Consider the following 18277-nt stretch of genomic DNA (forward strand, 5'->3'; position numbering starts at 1 on the left):
TTCGATCCTGGGTTTTGGCAACATCTTTTTTCTTGATTCTTTACATTTTAAGGAGAAAATAAACAAAGCACGTGGACTGATTATTTAAAGAAAATGTAAAAGGCCTAAAAATCTTAACTATCTACAGAAAATAAAATGTTAAAAAGATGAGAAATGGGAACTTTTCCATTTGAGCAAATTATTATTTTTTTGTAATTTTTCCTCTGTTTTGTTTATTTCCATTTCACTTAGCTGTAAGAGGATTTAAAGGGTACCTGATAGCTGATAAAGAAAGCATGTATCAGACACAAGCTGAATGATTTCAACCATGTATATTTGACTATGAAATGCTGTGGTGTATATGAATTCATTGTGAGAAGTAATTTCTAAAATGGGGTCACTTTGGGGGGGTTTCTGCTGTTTTGGTACTTTTGGTACTCTGCAAATTTTAACTGCAAACTATTCTTGCAAAATCTGCATTCCAAAATCCAAATAGCGCTCTTATTTTCAAAGCCCTGCTGTGTGGCCAAACAGTAGATTCTGAAGAAATATGGTGCATCACCGCATTTTGTGAGAAATCTAACATTTCTAACATCCTAACAAAATAAAAGGAGGTTTGAAAGTGAATGCTGACAAAAAGTACACATATGAAAAAAGCTATTTATTTACATTTTTTGTGTGGTGCGACAAGTTGGTTTAAGGATATAAGCAGTCAAAGAATAAAAATGACTAATATTTCAAAATTTTAAACAAACTTTAGATATTTTCACAGAAAAAAACTAAAAATATATTGACCTAAATTTACAGTTAATGTAAAGTGCAATGTGTCACAAAAAACACTTTCAGAATTACGGGGATATGTAGAAGCATTCCAGAGTTATTACTGCATATAGTGATAAAAGTCATATTTTTTTTAAAATGGGGCTTGGCCATTTAGCTCAAACTAGGCTTGATAACTAATAGTTTAAACAAATGTATTGAAATAAAAACTGTAATATTAAATATTTTAAAATAATTTTCAATGACAATTACTGGTCATATTTCTGCTGACTAACTTGGAAAGAGTTAAGGCACAAGAAGTCAGGATGGCCGAGCGGTCTAAGGCGCTGCGTTCAGGTCGCTTGGAGGCGTGGGTTCAAATCCCACTTCTGACATCACCTTTTCATGAAACTATACAGATTCTCAGTCAATTATTGATTAGATGGGGATCAAACCAAACTTAGCAATGGGCCTTAAAAAACCTGATCCCAAAGTTACTACTACCTGGGAGTCTTTGGGGTGAATCTGAAATTGTCGTCTATAAACGGAACTCTAGCACCGTGAAATAGTTTTGAACAGCATATGTTAGCTGTCTTGGCACTATAAAAATACTGCGGGCGGTCAATGGGGCGGGACTATTTCAACTCTTTGTGTTCTCTTTCCCTATAAGGGCGGAGACTCCACATCCTATGTGGCTGTTCTGGGAGATTTCTATAAACTGAATTGCCGGTAAGTCTAATTTCATATTTGATTACCTCATTGATCAATAGACCATAAAAATACTTAATAAACAAAAGCTTAAAAAGTAGGTAATCATAGTTTTAAAGTCTGAAATGCACATGCGATACTGACATCTAAGTTTCAGCACATTTTGGGACAAATGTTTTCACATTGAAAGTTAACAATCATTAAAATATTTTCTCTAAATTGTTGTCTCCTTTTTTGCTCCAATTATTTGCATTTAATAACAAATAAAACTTGATGTAACATTATGCATGCACATTGTCTTTTATGTGCAACCATCACCTGTCTCACAAACACAGGGTTTGAATGAACCTGATGAATGGAGTCAAATTGAAAATGTAAAAAAATCTCTGTCAAAATTGCTGTTTTTTTCTACTCATTCACAAAGAGTTAATTAAAGTTATTAAATATGTACAACAAAATAGCAGGAGTTTCAAATAGAAATCATGCTGCAAAAACCAGTCAAAGCAAAAATAAAAATATCTACTTTCAGGGGTTTCGCTTGACATTTGCCAAGTGTCTAGCACTCCTAAAGCTGTTTTTGTTTGGCTGAAATAGCTCAGATGGGAGAGCGTTAGATTGAAGATCTAAAGGTCCCTGGTTCGATCCCGGGTTTCGGCAACATCATTTTTCTTGATTCTTTACATTTTAAGGAGAAAATAAACAAAGCACGTGGTCTGATTATTTAAAGAAAATGTAAAAGGCCTAAAAATCTTAACTATCTACAGAAAATAAAATGTTAAAAAGATGAGAAATGGGAACTTTTTCATTTGAGCAAATTATTATTTTTTTGTAATTTTTCCTCTGTTTTGTTTATTTCCATTTCACTTAGCTGTAAGAGGATTTAACCCCTTAGTGACAGAGCCAATTTGGTACTTAATGACCGAGCCAATTATTACAATTCTGACCAGTGTCAATTTATGAGGTTATAACTCTGGAACGCTTTATCGGATCCCGCTGATTCTGAGACTGTTTTTTCGTGACATGTTGTACTTCAAGTTAGTGGTAACATTTCTTCGATATTACTTGTGATTATTTATGAAAAAAATGGAAATATGGCGAAAATTTTTAAAATTTTGCAATTTTCAAACTTTGTATTTTTATGCCCTTAAATCAGAGAGATGTGTCACAAAAAATAGTTAATAAATAACATTTCTCACATGTCTACTTTACATCAGCACAATTTTGGAAACAATTTTTTTTTTGTTAGGGAGTTATAAGGGTTAAAAGTTGACCAGCAATTTCTCATTTTTACAACACCATGTTTTTTTTAGGGACCACATCACCTTTGAAGTGATTTTGAGGGGTCTATATGATAGAAAATAACCAAGTGTGGCACCATTCTAAAAACTGCACCCCTCAAGCTGCTCAAAACCACATTCAAGAAGTTTATTAACCCTTTACGTACTTCACAGGAACTAAAACAATGTGGAAGAAAAAAATGAACATTTAACTTTTTTTTGCAAACATTTTACTTCAGAACCATTTGTTTTAATTTTCACAAGTGTAAAAACAGAAATTTAACCACAAATTTTGTTGTGCAATTTTTCCTGAGTACGCCGATACCCCATATGTGGAGGTAAACCACTGTTTGGGCGCACCGCAGAGCTTGGAAGTGAAGGAGCACCGTTTGACTGTTTCAATGCAGAATTGGCTGGAATTGAGATCGGACGCCATGTCGCGTTTGGAGAGCCCCTAATGTGCCTAAACAGTGGAAACCCCCCACAAGTGACACCATTTTGGAAACTAGACCCCCCAAGGAACTTATCTAGATGTGTGGTGAGCACTTTGAACCCCCAAGTGCTTCACAGAAGTTTATAACGTAGAGCCGTGAAAATAAAAAATCGCATTTGTTTTCACAAAAATGGTTTTTTCGCCCACAAATTCTTATTTTCACAAGGGTAACAGGAGAAATTAGACCACAAAAGTTATTGTGCAATTTCTCCTGAGTACGTCGATACCCCATATGTGGAGGTAAACCACTGTTTGGGCGCACCGCAGAGCTTGGAAGTGAAGGAGCACCGTTTGACTTTTTCAATGCAGAATTGGCTATAATTGAGATCGGATGCCATGTCGCGTTTGGAGAGTCCCTGATGTGCCTAAAAAGTGGAAACCCCCCACAAGTGATACCATTTTGGAAACTAGACCCCCCAAGGAACTTATCTAGATGTGTGGTGAGCACTTTGAACCCCCAAGTGCTTCACAGAAGTTTATAACGTAGAGCCGTGAAAATAAAAAATCTCATTTTTTCTACAAAAATGATCTTTTTGCCCCCAAATTTTTATTTTCACAAGGGTAACAGGAGAAATTAGACCACAAAAGTTGTTGTGCAATTTCCTCTGAGTACGTCGATACCCCATATATGGGGGTAAACCACTGTTTGGGCGCACCGCAGAGCTTGGAAGAGAAGGAGTGTCATTTTACTTTTTCAATGTAGAATTGGCTGGAATTGAGATCGGACGCCATGTCACGTTTGGAGAGCCGCTGATGTGCCTAAACAGTAGAGACCCCCCACATATGACACCATTTTGGAAACTAGACCCCTTAAGGAACTTATCTAGATGTGTGGTGAGCACTTTAAACCCCCAGGTGCTTCACAGAAGTTTATAACGTAGAGCCGTGAAAATAAAAAAATCGCATTTTTTCTACAAAAATGATCTTTTTGCCTTCAAATTTTTATTTTACCAAGGGTAACAGGAGAAAATGGACCCCAGAAGCTGTTGTACAATTTGTCTTGAGTACGCCGACACCCGATATGTGGGGGTAAACCACTGTTTGGGCGCATGGCTGAGCTCGGAAGCAAAGGAGCGCCATTTGACTTTTCAATGCAAAATTGACTGGAATTGAGATCGGATGCTATGTCGCATTTGGAGAGCCCCTGATGTGCCTAAACAGTAGAAACCCCCCAAAAGTGACCCCATTTTGGAAACTAGACCCCCCATGGAACTTATCTAGATGTGTAGTGAGAACTTTGAATGCCCAAGTGCATCACAGAAGTTTATAATGCAGAGTCGTGAAAATAAAAAATATATATTTTTTAACAATAAAGATTTTTTAGCCCCCAAGTTTTTATTTTCACAAGGGTAACAAGAGAAATTGGACCCCAAAAGATGTTGTCCAATTTGTCCTGAGTATGCTGGTACCCCATATGTGGGGGTAAACCACTGTTTGGGTGCACGGCAGAGCTCGGAAGGGAAGGAGCGCCATTTTGGAATGCAGACTTTGATAGAATTGTCTGCGGGCGTTATGTTGCATTTGCAGACCCCTAATGTACCTAAACAGTAGAAACCCCCAACAAGTGACCCCATTTTGGAAAATAGACCCCCCAAGGAACTTATCTAGATATGTGGTGAGAACTTTGAATGCCCAAGTGCTTCACAGAAGTTTATAATGCAGAGTAGTGAAAATAAAAAATATTTTTTTTCCCACAAAAAAGATTTTTTTAGCCCCCAAATTTTTATTTTCACAAGGGTAACAAGAGAAATTGGACCCCAAAAGTTGTTGTCCAATTTGTCCTGAGTATGCTGGTACCCCATATGTGGGGGTAAACCACTGTTTGGACGCACGGCAGAGCTCGGAAGGGAAGGAGTGCCATTTTGGAATGCAGACTTTGATAGAATTGTCTGCGGGCGTTATGTTGCGTTTGCAGACCCCTAATGTACCTAAACAGTAGAAACCCCCAACAAGTGACCCCATTTTGGAAAATAGACCCCCCAAGGAACTTATCTAGATATGTGGTGAGAACTTTGAATGCCCAAGTGCTTCACAGAAGTTTATAATGCAGAGTAGTGAAAATAAAAAATATTTTTTTCCCACAAAAAAGATTTTTTTAGCCCCCAAATTTTTATTTTCACAAGGGTAACAAGAGAAATTTGACCCCAAAAGTTGTTGTCCAATTTGTCCTGAGTATGCTGGTACCCCATATGTGGGGGTAAACCACTGTTTGGGCGCAAGGCAGAGCTCAGAAGGGAGGGAGTACCATTTGACTTTTTTAGCGCAAAATTGGCTGTCGTGTTTAGACACCCCCTGATGTACCTAAACAGTGGAAACCCCCCAATTCTAACTCCAACCCTAACCCCAACACACCCCTAACCCTAATCTCAACCCGATCCATAATCCTAATCACAACCCTAACGATAATCACAACCCTAACCCCAAAACAGCCCTAATCTCAACCCTAACCATAACCCTAATCAAAACCCTAAATCCAACACACCCCTAACCCTAATCCCAACCCTAACCCTAATCCCAACCCTAATCCCAAACGTAACACTAATCCCAACCCTAATCCAAACCCTAATCCTAATCCCAACTATAACCCTAACTTTAGCCCCAACCCTAACTTTAGCCCCAACCCTAACCTTAACTTTATCCCCCGTCGTCACAAAAAAAGTTCAATGTAACCTTTTTTTTGTACGTCGCGTCAGCCATTTCCGCGCATGCATGGCCGTAACTCTGCCCCCTCTTCCCCAGGACATAGACTGGGCAGCGGATGCGTTGAAAAACTGCATCCGCTGCCCACGTTGTGCACAATTTTCACAACGTGCGTCGGTACATCGGGCCGACGCATTGCGACCGCCCCGTACCGACGCAAGTGTGAAAGAAGCCTAAGGCTACTTTCACACTAGCGTCGTACTCGGCCCATCGCAGTGTGTCGGGCCGACGTACCGACGCTAGCGTTGTAAGCGCCGCACAACGGGTGCAGCGGATGCTGTTTTTTCAACGCATCCGCTGCCCCATTGGATGGGAACTTTTCCATTTGAGCAAATTATTATTTTTTTGTAATTTTTCCTCTGTTTTGTTTATTTACATTTCACTTAGCTGTAAGAGGATTTAAAGGGAACCTGATAGCTGATAAAGAAAGCATGTATCAGACACTAGCTGAATGATTTCAACCATGTATATTTGACTATGAAATGCTGTGGTGTATATGAATTCATTGTGAGAAGTAATTTCTAAAATGGGGTCACTTTGGGGGGGTTTCTGCTGTTTTGGTACTTTTGGTACTCTGCAAATTTTACCTGCAAACTATTCTTGCAAAATCTGCATTCCAAAATCCAAATAGCGCTCTTATTTTCAAAGTCCTGCTGTGTGGCCAAACAGTAGATTCTGAAGAAATATGGTGCATCACCGCATTTTGTGAGAAATCTAACATTTCTAACATCCTAACAAAATAAAAGGAGGTTTGAAAGTGAATGCTGACAAAAAGTACACATATGAAAAATGCTATTTATTTACATTTTTGTGTGGTGCGACAAGTTGGTTTAAGGATATAAGCAGTCGAATAAAAATGACTAATATTTCAAAATTTTAAACAAACTTTAGATATTTTCACAGAAAAAAACTAAAAATATATTGACCTAAATTTACAGTTAATGTAAAGTACAATGTGTCACAAAAAAAACTTTCAGAATTACGGGGATATGTAGAAGCATTCCAGAGTTATTACTGCATACAGTGATAAAAGTCATATTTTTTTAAAATGGGGCTTGGCCATTTAGCTCAAAATAGGCTTGATAACTAATAGTTTAAACAAATGTATTGAAATAAAAACTGTAATATTAAATATTTGAAAATAATTTTCAATGACAATTACTGGTCATATTTCTGCTGACTAACTTGGAAAGAGTTAAGGCACGGAATCCACAAGAAGTCAGGATGGCCGAGCGGTCTAAGACGCTGCGTTCAGGTCGCAGTCTCTCTTGGAAGCGTGGGTTCAAAGTAATTTCTACTTTTGTAGAAATGTGCTAGAAAAAAGTAGATATTTTTATTTTTGCTTTGACTGGTTTTTGCAGCATGATTTCTATTTCAAACTCCTGCTATTTTGTTGTACATATTTAATAACTTTCATTAACTCTTTGTGAATGAGTAGAAAAAAACAGCAATTTTGACAGAGATTTTTTTACATTTTCAATTTGACTCCATTCATCAGGTTCATTCAAACCCTGTGTTTGTGAGACAGGTGATGGTTGCACATAAAAGACAATGTGCATGCATAATGTTACATCAAGTTTTATTTGTTATTAAATGCAAATAATTGGAGCAAAAAAGGAGACAACAATTTAGAGAAAATATTTTAATGATTGTTAACTTTCAATGTGAAAACATTTGTCCCAAAATGTGCTGAAACTTAGATGTCAGTATCGCATGTGCATTTCAGACTTTAAAACTATGATTACCTACTTTTTAAGCTTTTGTTTATTAAGTATTTTTATGGTCTATTGATCAATGAGGTAATCAAATATGAAATTAGACTTACCGGCAATTCAGTTTATAGAAATCTCCCAGAACAGCCCCATAGGATGTGGAGTCTCCGCCCTAATAGGGAAAGAGAACACAAAGAGTTGAAATAGTACCGCCCCATTGACCGCCCGCAGTATTTTTATAGAGCCAAGACAGCTAACATATGCACATAAAAACTATTTCACGGTCCTAGAGTTCCGTTTATAGACGACAATTTCAGATTCACCCCAAAGACTCCCAGGTAGTGGTAACTTTGGGATCAGGTTTTTTAAGGCCCATTGCTAAGTTTGGTTTGATCCCCATCTAATCAATAATTGACTGAGAATCTGTATAGTTTCATGAAAAGGTATGTCAGAAGTGGGATTTGAACCCACGCCTCCAAGAGAGACTGCGACCTGAACGCAGCGCCTTAGACCGCTCGGCCATCCTGACTTCTTGTGGATTCTGTGCCTTAACTCTTTCCAAGTTAGTCAGCAGAAATATGACCAGTAATTGTCATTGAAAATTATTTTCAAATATTTAATATTACAGTTTTTATTTCAATACATTTGTTTAAACTATTAGTTATCAAGCCTATTTTGAGCTAAATGGCCAAGCCCCATTTTAAAAAAATATGACTTTTATCACTGTATGCAGTAATAACTCTGGAATGCTTCTACATATCCCCGTAATTCTGAAAGTGTTTTTTGTGACACATTGTACTTTACATTAACTGTAAATTTAGGTCAATATATTTTTAGTTTTTTTCTGTGAAAATATCTAAAGTTTGTTTAAAATTTTGAAATATTAGTCATTTTTATTCTTTGACTGCTTATATCCTTAAACCAACTTGTCGCACCACACAAAAATGTAAATAAATAGCATTTTTCATATGTGTACTTTTTGTCAGCATTCACTTTCAAACCTCCTTTTATTTTGTTAGGATGTTAGAAATGTTAGATTTCTCACAAAATGCGGTGATGCACTATATTTCTTCAGAATCTACTGTTTGGCCACACAGCAGGGCTTTGAAAATAAGAGCGCTATTTGCATTTTGGAATGCAGATTTTGCAAGAATAGTTTGCAGGTAAAATTTGCAGAGTACCAAAACAGCAGAAACCCCCCCAAAGTGACCCCATTTTAGAAATTACTTTGAACCCACGCTTCCAAGAGAGACTGCGACCTGAACGCAGCGCCTTAGACCGCTCGGCCATCCTGACTTCTTGTGGATTCCGTGGCTTAACTCTTTCCAAGTTAGTCAGCAGAAATATGACCAGTAATTGTCTTTGAAAATTATTTTAAAATATTTAATATTACAGTTTTTATTTCAATACATTTGTTTAAACTATTAGTTAACAAGCCTATTTTGAGCTAAATGGCCAAGCCCCATTTTAAAAAAATATGACTTTTATCACTGTATGCAGTAATAACTCTGGAATGCTTCTACATATCCCCGTAATTCTGAAAGTGTTTTTTGTGACACATTGTACTTTACATTAACTGTAAATTTAGGTCAATATATTTTTAGTTTTTTTCTGTGAAAATATCTAAAGTTTGTTTAAAATTTTGAAATATTAGTCATTTTTATTCTTTGACTGCTTATATCCTTAAACCAACTTGTCACACCACACAAAAATGTAAATAAATAGCATTTTTCATACGTGTACTTTTTGTCAGCATTCACTTTCAAACCTCCTTTTATTTTGTTAGGATGTTAGAAATGTTAGATTTCTCACAAAATGCGGTGATGCACCATATTTCTTCAGAATCTACTGTTTGGCCACACAGCAGGGCTTTGAAAATAAGAGCGCTATTTGGATTTTGGAATGCAGATTTTGCAAGAATAGTTTGCAGGTAAAATTTGCAGAGTACCAAAAGTACCAAAACAGCAGAAACCCCCCCAAAGTGACCCCATTTTAGAAATTACTTCTCACAATGAATTCATATACACCACAGCATTTCATAGTCAAACATACATGGTTGAAATCATTCAGCTAGTGTCTGATACATGCTTTCTTTATCAGCTATCAGGTTCCCTTTAAATTCTCTTACAGCTAAGTGAAATGGAAATAAACAAAATAGATGAAAAATTACAAAAAAATAATAATTTGCTCAAATGGAAAAGTTCCCATTTCTCATCTTTTTAACATTTTATTTTCTGTAGATAGTTAAGATTTTTAGGCCTTTTACATTTTCTTTAAATAATCAGTCCACGTGCTTTGTTTATTTTCTCCTTAAAATGTAAAGAATCAAGAAAAATGATGTTGCCGAAACCCAGGATCGAAGCAGGGACCTTTAGAGCTTTAGTCTAACGCTCTCCCATCTGAGCTATTTTGGCCAAACACAAACAATTTTAGGAGTGCTAGACACTTGGCAAATGTCAAGCGAAACTCCTGAAAGTAGATATTTTTATTTTTGCTTTGACTGGTTTTTGCAGCATGATTTCTATTTGAAACTCCTGCTATTTTGTTGTACATATTTAATAACTTTCATTAACTCTTTGTGAATGAGTGGAAAAAAACAGCAATTTTGACAGAGATTTTTTTACATTTTCAATTTGACTCCATTCATCAGGTTCATTCAAACCCTGTGTTTGTGAGACAGGTGATGGTTGCACATAAAAGACAATGTGCATGCATAATGTTACATCAAGTTTTATTTGTTATTAAATGCAAATAATTGGAGCAAAAAAGGAGACAACAATTTAGAGAAAATATTTTCATGATTGTTAACTTTCAATGTGAAAACATTTGTCCCAAAATGTGCTGAAACTTAGATGTCAGTATCGCATGTGCATTTCAGACTTTAAAACTATGATTACCTACTTTTTAAGCTTTTGTTTATTAAGTATTTTTATGGTCTATTGATGAATGAGGTAATCAAATATGAAATTAGACTTACCGGCAATTCAGTTTATAGAAATCTCCCAGAACAGCCCCATAGGATGTGGAGTCTCCGCCCTAATAGGGAAAGAGAACACAAAGAGTTGAAATAGTCCCGCCCCATTGACCGCCTGCAGTATTTTTATAGTGCCAAGACAGCTAACATATGCACATAAAAACTATTTTACGGTCCTAGAGTTCCGTTTATAGACGACAATTTCAGATTCACCCCAAAGACTCCCAGGTAGTGGTAACTTTGGGATCAGGTTTTTTAAGGCCCATTGCTAAGTTTGGTTTGATCCCCATCTAATCAATAATTGACTGAGAATCTGTATAGTTTCATGAAAAGGTGATGTCAGAAGTGGGATTTGAACCCACACCTCCAAGAGAGACTGCGACCTGAACGCAGCGCCTTAGACCGCTCGGCAATCCTGACTTCTTGTGGATTCTGTGCCTTAACTCTTTCCAAGTTAGTCAGAAGAAATATGACCAGTAATTGTCATTGAAAATTATTTTAAAATATTTAATATTACAGTTTTTATTTCAATACATTTGTTTAAACTATTAGTTATCAAGCCTATTTTGAGCTAAATGGCCAAGCCCCATTTTAAAAAAATATGACTTTTATCACTGTATGCAGTAATAACTCTGGAATGCTTCTACATATCCCCGAAAATTATTTTAAAATATTTAATATTACAGTTTTTATTTCAATACATTTGTTTAAACTATTAGTTATCAAGCCTATTTTGAGCTAAATGGCCAAGCCCCATTTTAAAAAAATATGACTTTTATCACTGTATGCAGTAATAACTCTGGAATGCTTCTACATATCCCCGTAATTCTGAAAGTGTTTTTTGTGACACATTGTACTTTACATTAACTGTAAATTTAGGTCAATATATTTTTAGTTTTTTTCTGTGAAAATATCTAAAGTTTGTTTAAAATTTTGAAATATTAGTCATTTTTATTCTTTGACTGCTTATATCCTTAAACCAACTTGTCGCACCACACAAAAATGTAAATAAATAGCATTTTTCATATGTGTACTTTTTGTCAGCATTCACTTTCAAACCTCCTTTTATTTTGTTAGGGTGTTAGAAATGTTAGATTTCTCACAAAATGCGGTGATGCACCATATTTCTTCAGAATCTACTGTTTGGCCACACAGCAGGGCTTTGAAAATAAGAGCGCTATTTGGATTTTGGAATGCAGATTTTGCAAGAATAGTTTGCAAATAAAATTTGCAGAGTACCAAAACAGGAGAAACCCCCCCAAAGTGACCCCATTTTAGAAATTACTTTGAACCCACGCCTCCAAGAGAGACTGCGACCTGAACGCAGCGCCTTAGACCGCTCGGCCATCCTGACTTCTTGTGGATTCCGTGCCTTAACTCTTTCCAAGTTAGTCAGCAGAAATATGACCAGTAATTGTCATTGAAAATTATTTTAAAATATTTAATATTACAGTTTTTATTTCAATACATTTGTTTAAACTATTAGTTATCAAGCCTATTTTGAGCTAAATGGCCAAGCCCCATTTTAAAAAAATATGACTTTTATCACTGTATGCAGTAATAACTCTGGAATGCTTCTACATATCCCCGTAATTCTGAAAGTGTTTTTTTGTGACACATTGTACTTTACATTAACTGTAAATTTAGGTCAATATATTTTTAGTTTTTTTCTGTGAAAATATCTAAAGTTTGTTTAAAATTTTGAAATATTAGTCATTTTTATTCTTTGACTGCTTATATCCTTAAACCAACTTGTCGCACCACACAAAAATGTAAATAAATAGCATTTTTCATATGTGTACTTTTTGTCAGCATTCACTTTCAAACCTCCTTTTATTTTGTTAGGATGTTAGAAATGTTAGATTTCTCACAAAATGCGGTGATGCACCATATTTCTTCAGAATCTACTGTTTGGCCACACAGCAGGGCTTTGAAAATAAGAGCGCTATTTGGATTTTGGAATGCAGATTTTGCAAGAATAGTTTGCAGGTAAAATTTGCAGAGTACCAAAAGTACCAAAACAGCAGAAACCCCCCCAAAGTGACCCCATTTTAGAAATTACTTCTCACAATGAATTTATATACACCACAGCATTTCATAGTCAAACATACATGGTTGAAATCATTCAGCTAGTGTCTGATACATGCTTTCTTTATCAGCTATCAGGTTCCCTTTAAATCCTCTTACAGCTAAGTGAAATGGAAATAAACAAAACAGAGGAAAAATTACAAAAAAATAATAATTTGCTCAAATGGAAAAGTTCCCATTTCTCATCTTTTTAACATTTTATTTTCTGTAGATAGTTAAGATTTTTAGGCCTTTTACATTTTCTTTAAATAATCAGTCCACGTGCTTTGTTTATTTTCTCCTTAAAATGTAAAGAATCAAGAAAAATGATGTTGCCGAAACCCGGGATCGAACCAGTGACCTTTAGATCTTCAATCTAACGCTCTCCCATCTGAGCAATTTCGGCCAAATGAAAACAACTTTAGGAGTGCTAGACACTTGGGAAATGTCAAGCGAAACCCCTGAAAGTAGATATTTTTATTTTTGCTTTGACTGGTTTTTGCAGCATGATTTCTATTTCAAACTCCTGCTATTTTGTTGTACATATTTAATAACTTTCATTAACTCTTTGTGAATGAGTAGAAAAAAACAGCAATTTTGACAGAGATTTTTTTACATTTTCAATTTGACTCCATTCATCAGGTTCATTCAAACCCTGTGTTTGTGAGACAGGTGATGGTTGCACATAAAAGACAATGTGCATGCATAATGTTACATCAAGTTTTATTTGTTATTAAATGCAAATAATTGGAGCAAAAAAGGAGACAACAATTTAGAGAAAATATTTTAATGATTGTTAACTTTCAATGTGAAAACATTTGTCCCAAAATGTGCTGAAACTTAGATGTCAGTATCGCATGTGCATTTCAGACTTTAAAACTATGATTACCTACTTTTTAAGCTTTTGTTTATTAAGTATTTTTATGGTCTATTGATCAATGAGGTAATCAAATATGAAATTAGACTTACCGGCAATTCAGTTTATAGAAATCTCCCAGAACAGCCCCATAGGATGTGGAGTCTCCGCCCTAATAGGGAAAGAGAACACAAAGAGTTGAAATAGTACCGCCCCATTGACCGCCCGCAGTATTTTTATAGAGCCAAGACAGCTAACATATGCACATAAAAACTATTTCACGGTCCTAGAGTTCCGTTTATAGACGACAATTTCAGATTCACCCCAAAGACTCCCAGGTAGTGGTAACTTTGGGATCAGGTTTTTTAAGGCCCATTGCTAAGTTTGGTTTGATCCCCATCTAATCAATAATTGACTGAGAATCTGTATAGTTTCATGAAAAGGTATGTCAGAAGTGGGATTTGAACCCACGCCTCCAAGAGAGACTGCGACCTAAACGCAGCGCCTTAGACCGCTCGGCCATCCTGACTTCTTGTGGATTCTGTGCCTTAACTCTTTCCAAGTTAGTCAGCAGAAATATGACCAGTAATTGTCATTGAAAATTATTTTCAAATATTTAATATTACAGTTTTTATTTCAATACATTTGTTTAAACTATTAGTTATCAAGCCTATTTTGAGCTAAATGGCCAAGCCCCATTTTAAAAAAATATGACTTTTATCACTGTATGCAGTAATAACTCTGGAATGCTTCTACATATCCCCGTAATTCTGAAAGTGTTTTTTGTGACACATTGTACTTTACATTAACTGTAAATTTAGGTCAATATATTTTTAGTTTTTTTCTGTGCAAATATCTAAAGTTTGTTTAAAATTTTGAAATATTAGTCATTTTTATTCTTTGACTGCTTATATCCTTAAACCAACTTGTCGCACCACACAAAAATGTAAATAAATAGCATTTTTCATACGTGTACTTTTTGTCAGCATTCACTTTCAAACCTCCTTTTATTTTGTTAGGATGTTAGAAATGTTAGATTTCTCACAAAATGCGGTGATGCACCATATTTCTTCAGAATCTACTGTTTGGCCACACAGCAGGGCTTTGAAAATAAGAGCGCTATTTGGATTTTGGAATGCAGATTTTGCAAGAATAGTTTGCAAGTAAAATTTGCAGAGTACCAAAAGTACCAAAACAGCAGAAACCCCCCCAAAGTGACCCCATTTTAGAAATTACTTCTCACAATGAATTCATATACACCACAGCATTTCATAGTCAAACATACATGGTTGAAATCATTCAGCTAGTGTCTGATACATGCTTTCTTTATCAGCTATCAGGTTCCCTTTAAATCCTCTTACAGCTAAGTGAAATGGAAATAAACAAAACAGATGAAAAATTACAAAAAAATAATAATTTGCTCAAATGGAAAAGTTCCCATTTCTCATCTTTTTAACATTTTATTTTCTGTAGATAGTTAAGATTTTTAGGCCTTTTACATTTTCTTTAAATAATCAGTCCACGTGCTTTGTTTATTTTCTCCTTAAAATGTAAAGAATCAAGAAAAATGATGTTGCCGAAACCCAGGATCAAACCAGGGACCTTTAGTCTAACGCTCTCCCATCTGAGCTATTTTGGCCAAACACAAACAACTTTAGGAGTGCTAGACACTTGGCAAATGTCAAGCGAAACTCCTGAAAGTAGATATTTTTATTTTTGCTTTGACTGTTTTTTGCAGCATGATTTCTATTTGAAACTCCTGCTATTTTGTTGTACATATTTAATAACTTTCATTAACTCTTTGTGAATGAGTGGAAAAAAACAGCAATTTTGACAGAGATTTTTTTACATTTTCAATTTGACTCCATTCATCAGGTTCATTCAAACCCTGTGTTTGTGAGACAGGTGATGGTTGCACATAAAAGACAATGTGCATGCATAATGTTACATCAAGTTTTATTTGTTATTAAATGCAAATAATTGGAGCAAAAAAGGAGACAACAATTTAGAGAAAATATTTTAATGATTGTTAACTTTCAATGTGAAAACATTTGTCCCAAAATGTGCTGAAACTTAGATGTCAGTATCGCATGTGCATTTCAGACTTTAAAACTATGATTACCTACTTTTTAAGCTTTTGTTTATTAAGTATTTTTATGGTCTATTGATGAATGAGGTAATCAAATATGAAATTAGACTTACCGGCAATTCAGTTTATAGAAATCTCCCAGAACAGCCCCATAGGATGTGGAGTCTCCGCCCTAATAGGGAAAGAGAACACAAAGAGTTGAAATAGTCCCGCCCCATTGACCGCCTGCAGTATTTTTATAGTGCCAAGACAGCTAACATATGCACATAAAAACTATTTTACGGTCCTAGAGTTCCGTTTATAGACGACAATTTCAGATTCACCCCAAAGACTCCCAGGTAGTGGTAACTTTGGGATCAGGTTTTTTAAGGCCCATTGCTAAGTTTGGTTTGATCCCCATCTAATCAATAATTGACTGAGAATCTGTATAGTTTCATGAAAAGGTGATGTCAGAAGTGGGATTTGAACCCACACATCCAAGAGAGACTGCGACCTGAACGCAGCGCCTTAGACCACTCGGCAATCCTGACTTCTTGTGGATTCTGTGTCTTAACTCTTTCCAAGTTAGTCAGAAGAAATATGACCAGTAATTGTCATTGAAAATTATTTTAAAATATTTAATATTACAGTTTTTATTTCAATACATTTGTTTAAACTATTAGTTATCAAGCCTATTTTGAGCTAAATGGCCAAGCCCCATTTTAAAAAAATATGACTTTTATCACTGTATGCAGTAATAACTCTGGAATGCTTCTACATATCCCCGAAAATTATTTTAAAATATTTAATATTACAGTTTTTATTTCAATACATTTGTTTAAACTATTAGTTATCAAGCCTATTTTGAGCTAAATGGCCAAGCCCCATTTTAAAAAAATATGACTTTTATCACTGTATGCAGTAATAACTCTGGAATGCTTCTACATATCCCCGTAATTCTGAAAGTGTTTTTTGTGACACATTGTACTTTACATTAACTGTAAATTTAGGTCAATATATTTTTAGTTTTTTTCTGTGAAAATATCTAAAGTTTGTTTAAAATTTTGAAATATTAGTCATTTTTATTCTTTGACTGCTTATATCCTTAAACCAACTTGTCGCACCACACAAAAATGTAAATAAATAGCATTTTTCATATGTGTACTTTTTGTCAGCATTCACTTTCAAACCTCCTTTTATTTTGTTAGGGTGTTAGAAATGTTAGATTTCTCACAAAATGCGGTGATGCACCATATTTCTTCAGAATCTACTGTTTGGCCACACAGCAGGGCTTTGAAAATAAGAGCGCTATTTGGATTTTGGAATGCAGATTTTGCAAGAATAGTTTGCAAATAAAATTTGCAAAGTACCAAAACAGCAGAAACCCCCCCAAAGTGACCCCATTTTAGAAATTACTTTGAACCCACGCCTCCAAGAGAGACTGCGACCTGAACACAGCGCCTTAGACCGCTCGGCCATCCTGACTTCTTGTGGATTCCATGCCTTAACTCTTTCCAAGTTAGTCAGCAGAAATATGACCAGTAATTGTCATTGAAAATTATTTTAAAATATTTAATATTACAGTTTTTATTTCAATACATTTGTTTAAACTATTAGTTATCAAGCCTAGTTTGAGCTAAATGGCCAAGCCCCATTTTAAAAAAATATGACTTTTATCACTGTATGCAGTAATAACTCTGGAATGCTTCTACATATCCCCGTAATTCTGAAAGTGTTTTTTGTGACACATTGTACTTTACATTAACTGTAAATTTAGGTCAATATATTTTTAGTTTTTTTCTGTGAAAATATCTAAAGTTTGTTTAAAATTTTGAAATATTAGTCATTTTTATTCTTTGACTGCTTATATCCTTAAACCAACTTGTCGCACCACACAAAAATGTAAATAAATAGCATTTTTCATATGTGTACTTTTTGTCAGCATTCACTTTCAAACCTCCTTTTATTTTGTTAGGATGTTAGAAATGTTAGATTTCTCACAAAATGCGGTGATGCACCATATTTCTTCAGAATCTACTGTTTGGCCACACAGCAGGGCTTTGAAAATAAGAGCGCTATTTGGATTTTGGAATGCAGATTTTGCAAGAATAGTTTGCAGGTAAAATTTGCAGAGTACCAAAAGTACCAAAACAGCAGAAACCCCCCCCAAAGTGACCCCATTTTAGAAATTACTTCTCACAATGAATTCATATACACCACAGCATTTCATAGTCAAACATACATGGTTGAAATCATTCAGCTAGTGTCTGATACATGCTTTCTTTATCAGCTATCAGGTTCCCTTTAAATCCTCTTACAGCTAAGTGAAATGGAAATAAACAAAACAGAGGAAAAATTACAAAAAAATAATAATTTGCTCAAATGGAAAAGTTCCCATTTCTCATCTTTTTAACATTTTATTTTCTGTAGATAGTTAAGATTTTTAGGCCTTTTACATTTTCTTTAAATAATCAGTCCACGTGCTTTGTTTATTTTCTCCTTAAAATGTAAAGAATCAAGAAAAATGATGTTGCCGAAACCCGGGATCGAACCTGTGACCTTTAGATCTTCAATCTAACGCTCTCCCATCGGAGCAATTTCGGCCAAACACAAACAACTTTAGGAGTGCTAGACACTTGGCAAATGTCAAGCGAAACCCCTGAAAGTAGATATTTTTATTTTTG

The 18277-nt window shown here is 35.2% G+C and overlaps 3 non-coding genes across 3 annotated transcripts; 1 reads left to right on the forward strand and 2 right to left on the reverse strand.

Annotated features, from left to right (window-relative positions):
* Positions 1 to 2030: 2030 nt before the first annotated feature.
* TRNAF-GAA (transfer RNA phenylalanine (anticodon GAA)) lies at positions 2031 to 2103 on the forward strand. Its single transcript has one exon. It is a non-coding gene; the product is annotated as a tRNA-Phe (tRNA).
* Positions 2104 to 8074: 5971 nt separating this feature from the next.
* On the reverse strand, positions 8075 to 8157 carry TRNAL-CAG (transfer RNA leucine (anticodon CAG)). Its single transcript has one exon. It is a non-coding gene; the product is annotated as a tRNA-Leu (tRNA).
* A 1812-nt stretch (positions 8158 to 9969) lies between these two features.
* Positions 9970 to 10042, reverse strand: TRNAF-AAA (transfer RNA phenylalanine (anticodon AAA)). Its single transcript has one exon. It is a non-coding gene; the product is annotated as a tRNA-Phe (tRNA).
* Between the last annotated feature and the right edge of the window lie 8235 nt (positions 10043 to 18277).

This window comes from Ranitomeya variabilis, chromosome 4 (assembly GCF_051348905.1).
Source record: "Ranitomeya variabilis isolate aRanVar5 chromosome 4, aRanVar5.hap1, whole genome shotgun sequence".
NCBI classification, from domain to species: domain Eukaryota; kingdom Metazoa; phylum Chordata; class Amphibia; order Anura; family Dendrobatidae; genus Ranitomeya; species Ranitomeya variabilis.